Consider the following 5,193-nt stretch of genomic DNA (forward strand, 5'->3'; position numbering starts at 1 on the left):
GGGGCCGGGGGAGGAGGTGTGACCCAGCGGCGCAGTGACTGACAGGTCCGCTCGGGGCGCTCGCGGCGATGGGGCCGCGGGTTCGAGACCCGGCCCGGCCGGGCCCGGTTGGCTCCTCCCCGCCTCGCAGCCGGGGCTCGCCCGCGGCAGCGCCGCCGTCACGGGCACCGCCAGCCTCCTCGGGGCGCCGAGCCGACCTTCCTGCGGGCGCCACGGGCGCCGCAGGGCCCGTCGGGCTCCAGTGGGCACCAGCCGGCTCAGGGCCTGGTCAGCAATGGCCGCCTCAGGGCCCGGCGGGCTTCGGCCACCGCTGATAAACCTGGGCTTCATTAGGGAATTTGGGGGAAAAAACACTCCGGGTCAGAGCGGCCTCGTCCACCACAAGGAAGCAGATGGTGTTACGAAGGCTTTATACGGTTTTGCCCTTAAGGCAGAGGAGGACAGCCAGGCTTGTAGAATGCGTGTGTTCGTTCTTGCTGCGGTTGGCAAATTTTCCTCAGGTCGGCTCTTGGAAAACGCAATGGTAGTGCAGTGATCAAAACTGTCAGTACGTGTGTACGTAAAAGCTCTTGATCTGTTGTGAAGGTCTTGGGAAAGAAGACAGCATGCATGCAGGTAAAGAGTGGGAAAAGACGGACTTAGAAAGTGTTGCCGTTTTATTTTGGCACCGAAACCCATTTTTGTTACCTTGCACAGTAGTTGCTGAATAAAAATCAGCAGGTTGTAAACTGCTGTATTACTAGAGATGCCAGTTCCTTTTATTGCGTGAAACTGCTTATCATCTTAATTGGCATTATTACCTGGAGAAAGCAGGAACCATACACAAAAAGCAAACTACTTTGGTTTGCTGGTTTTGGTGAACCAAACAATTCATTCTTATTTTTGCTTCTTTTTTTCAAGCAGGCAAGAGTTGGGGCCGTCCTAAAGCTGTAGCGGGCAACTGCAGCACAGAGGAGGCACAAATGTGATTGCAGATACCGAAAAGGTAACTTCACAGAGTCCCAGCCCAGGAAAGGATGTGGCTGCATGTCTCTGGGAGCAACTCCCCTAGTCCAGGGGTCTTCTCCCCCTGAAGTATTTATAGATCTAGCAGCTCCAAACTCTGCTTAGTCAAGTGCAAAGTGAATGTTGTTGAACAACTCTTAATGTGGCAAGTCGGTCTTCCTTCAGCCATTTATGTTCTTCAGCCATGAGAGGCTTCTAAAAATGTTCCCACTACTGAACTGCCCACAGCCATTTATAATGCTCTTGACATGCTCCAACTGGTACAATTTAGTTAGACTTTTCTCGTATCAGTATAAAAAAATCATACTCTAAAATAACTCAGTAAAACAGAAACTTACTCACATTAAAAGTGGGCAAACTTATTTTTAAATACCCACATTACAAATTACACAAAGAATCATTTCTTAATGGCTGAATTCTTAACATCAGTTTTCAGTGGAAATTATTATAAAACTTCACAATAGACACATTTTCTCATTATTATTGCAAGCCGTTTCCTCAAAATGTGGCAATATATGCCATATGTCAACACTAACTAGCAAATGCAAGTCATTATCTGTGTTACTTTTGGAACAAGATAAGATTTTTTTTGAGTGATCCGTAGCTCCAAGCTATCAGACGGAAACTTGCCATTAACCTCTATAAATAAACAGAGTAGTTAGTAAATGATACTATAAAATAAGTACTTAACAGAAGAGTAGCAAGCATTTCTAACCTGCATGATGACAACATGCTTGTAAAACCACAGGAGGGGATTCTGAGAGCAAGGACCTACGATCTGCCACTTAAAGTCCACTGCCTAATGTGGTTGGTCTTATTACAATATTTGCCATTTGGTTAATTAAGATCAATGAGGTACAAAGCAGGCCTGTAGGCAATCTATAACTCTTCACTAGAAAACAAAATAGGAAAAAAGAATTAACACAAATGAAATAATCTGGATATTAGCACCCTCAAAATAAACACACAGTAACAATGAGCTGCAACGTGGTCTTCAAGCGAGCTGTCACTGAGAAACCCAAGCCAGGTGTGCAGTAATTACAAATGGTATCATGGAGAATACTGCAAAGAATAACATTTAAAAACAGAGCTGCTACGGTGTGAGTGGGTATGTGGTAGGTTAAACAGATATGTTCACTAATATTTTTATAAGTGTACTTGCCTGTAATATTGCTCCATCTGGCCTGACAGGGATATTTTTATGAAGACTCAGAAGCCTGAAAAAAATAGTACCCACTTTTTTTTTTATGGCTTGAGAAATTTGTTTGTTGAAGTTTCATTTGGGGGGCGGGGGCTGTAATGGGTCTTTTTGACCTCAGTTGTTTTCTGTTGTATTTTTTTGAAAAATAATTCTCTCTTTAAATCACTGCATACAAATCTCATCCTACAACCCAAATTTATGTCAAAAAAGACCTTAGATCAGCTCTCCACTTAGGTCTGTATTCAACTCTGAATATCTGAATGACTTAATTTTGTTCAAGAAAACTCATGCACAGGCTAAACATGGACTGATGAGTGTGCACGGGGGTGCACAGAGATATTTGCAGATAAAATTACTTAGAATTGAGAAAGCTTACTTAGGAGTTAGGCAAGAGGCGGCAGGGGGGCAGGGTTGTCCTTAGGCCTGATCTTTTACCAGCTGTGGAAAGTGGTTGCTCTTTTAGATTGGGAGAGTGAAAACAAGAACACATGAGATGGGTTATGGAAGTAGCTGCTGCCGTTCGAAAATCCTGGTGATGAAAGTAACACTACCCAGGGCCAGAAGATCCCCAGAGGGCTTACACGATGAGGCAGTGATGGGGAGTCCCCAGCTGGGGAATCCACGCCTGCTGCGCGGGAGCCTCGGCCAAAAAGCCCATGCAGGCTGCTGTCAGAAGCCATCCAAGGACTCCGTCCCGTGAAACCCTCTCATTTGTGAGTCAAGGTTTCCATTTCATGTTCCCGCACGGCGATGAGTGTTTCCAAAATGAACGTGGTGAAAGGATTTTAGCTTTTCATTCTACTGCAGTGACTCTCGATATCTTGACATTTCTAAGGGTTTATTTTAGATTTTATTTGAATTCTGATTATCTACCCATTTTCTTTCTATTTATTTGTTTTGATGTGTAGCCAACTTTTCTGCAATCTCTGCAGAGCTACGTGTTCTTCTTTGGTACATAGATGACATAGACAACAGAGATTGGCAGAGATGGTATAGATTTCCCTTGCTTTCTGGCTTTCTCTGAGGCCGTGTTCCTCAGACATTACACAAACAAAAGCAGACATACTGACTTCCTGAAGACAATGGAAATATTATCATCAGTTTTAACATGATCAGAATTTTACTCACAGTTTTATTAATGTGTTAGTGGGATTTTTTTATTCTGGTGATAAAGGCGCTAAAATAAAGATTCTGTACAATTTGCAGGGGTAAAGCCCAAAAAAATGGAAAGCCATATTTTCTAAAGCTTGAGAGTATCTGTAGATCAAAAGATAGAAACAAATAATATCGCTATACATATATCCCAGTGTCAAGTTGCGCAGGATTCAAATATCTGAGAATAAGAAATACTGTGGGGTAAGATCATGATGTTTTGTGTAACACAGGGCAAGTGCTGTATAAGACCCTGTTCACCAGCCTCCGTTGGTTTAGCTGATAGGAGAATGAGAGAAAAAAAAAAAACTGTTTTCCCAAAGTTATTCAAAGAAAGTGGAGAGAAAATAAACTTGTATTACTTTGTTATTTACTTTTGTTTTTCCTGGAGGTGGCTTTTTGAAAGCATTTTAATAAAAGATACCTATCGAAGCACATTGCGTTTTAATCTCTCTTGATGTTGCCTGGGAGACACAAGCCTTAAGATTGAAATTTAGGTCTTTGAAAAAAGGTGTTTGCAAACCGGAGCAGAAATGGTATATTTTCTTCAGCCAAGCTTTGTGAAGGAGACAGAATGTCTCCTCCCCAGCTGCTTCTCTGTTTTAAAACTGCCTCCCTGGCTTTCAGCTTCAGATCAAGGAGTTGAGGAAGGCAATAAATTTGAATTTTCCAAAAATTTAAAAATTCCTGAATTACCCCAATTGAAGTTGAAGTCCCCATTTATATGTATTTATGCATGTGAGCATTTAATTACTCTATACGACGTGGGCAGCATCAGGACAGGTGCAGAAAGACTTAAACCAGCATGCCTGAAAAGCTTTGGGGCAGGAGGTACTCTGATGGAGATGGGAGAGCACCTGATTTATGGAAGGGGGCACCGGGAAGCTCAGTGCTGTCTTCCATCTGTGTTTCAGAGCCTGTGGTTTAGAGCTCTGTTGTAGAGATACGCTGATGGGGGCTTCTCGTTGGGCTCTGGCTCCAGGCTTGGACTGATCCGAAGGGACTGGGAAGGCTGTAGCTCTGTCTGGTCGGCAATGCCCGGGGACACATTCAGCCCCGCGGCTGCGCGGCACTTCCATCCACACGCTGCTGCATCAGCCTCCGTGTTAGTCCCACTCTCACGTTACACAAAGTAAGGCAACGTCCTCTTTGGCCAGCACACCCGCGTCTACGGCAGAACTTGCACGGTGTGCAGTATTCCAGACAGTTACGAATTTGTCCGGTGGAAGAAATCTCGGAGCCTGGGGATGTCTGTCAGCAGAATGGCTGGATGCTTTGGGAGCTGCGGGAACAGCCAGGAATAAGCTCTGTGGACACCAGTGATGCCAGATGTCACTTCACTGGAGTTAAATGCCTGACCCCCCCTGTGAATCTTCACTGAATTAAAAGTCGGTTTAGGTAATTTCAGTATCATAGACCAGTATTTAAATGAATTATATGTCTGTATATTCTGAAAAATGGAAGCAATATATAATTACAGCAGTAATAGCAATAATGGATTGGCAGCTTACATTTTATGAAAGATTGTGAAGATACAAGTGACAGTAAAGTACTGTTATCACTTGGCACCCAGCTCTGCAAACACTCATTTAACTAAGCAGGACACCCCTTGTGCCTTTGTAGGTGGTACCTTTGAGCACAGAAGTTGCTGGCTAGAGTAGAGATAATGCAGGTTACTACCACAGTGGTTTTGACAGGAAAAACAAAAGCCCTGTCTCACTCCTATAGAACTGACCTAGAGAATTTCCACAAAAAAAATCTTTAAAAACCACCCAATTTGAATAACTTACTGTATTATCTTAAATTCTGTTTCCTCTCATTCAAATCCTTTGGTT

General features: G+C 43.6%; 1 long non-coding RNA gene across 1 annotated transcript; it reads left to right on the forward strand.

The window, feature by feature from the left end:
- The first annotated feature begins 192 nt into the window (after positions 1 to 192).
- LOC148057261 (uncharacterized) lies at positions 193 to 3,666 on the forward strand. The gene is made up of 3 exons (XR_015699384.1): positions 193 to 615; positions 904 to 985; positions 2,655 to 3,666. It is a non-coding gene; the product is annotated as an uncharacterized LOC148057261 (long non-coding RNA).
- The last annotated feature ends 1,527 nt before the right edge of the window (positions 3,667 to 5,193 follow it).

Source organism: Nipponia nippon, unplaced genomic scaffold, assembly GCF_047370975.1.
Source record: "Nipponia nippon isolate SJK-2023a ecotype South Korea unplaced genomic scaffold, ASM4737097v1 scaffold_1, whole genome shotgun sequence".
NCBI classification, from domain to species: domain Eukaryota; kingdom Metazoa; phylum Chordata; class Aves; order Pelecaniformes; family Threskiornithidae; genus Nipponia; species Nipponia nippon.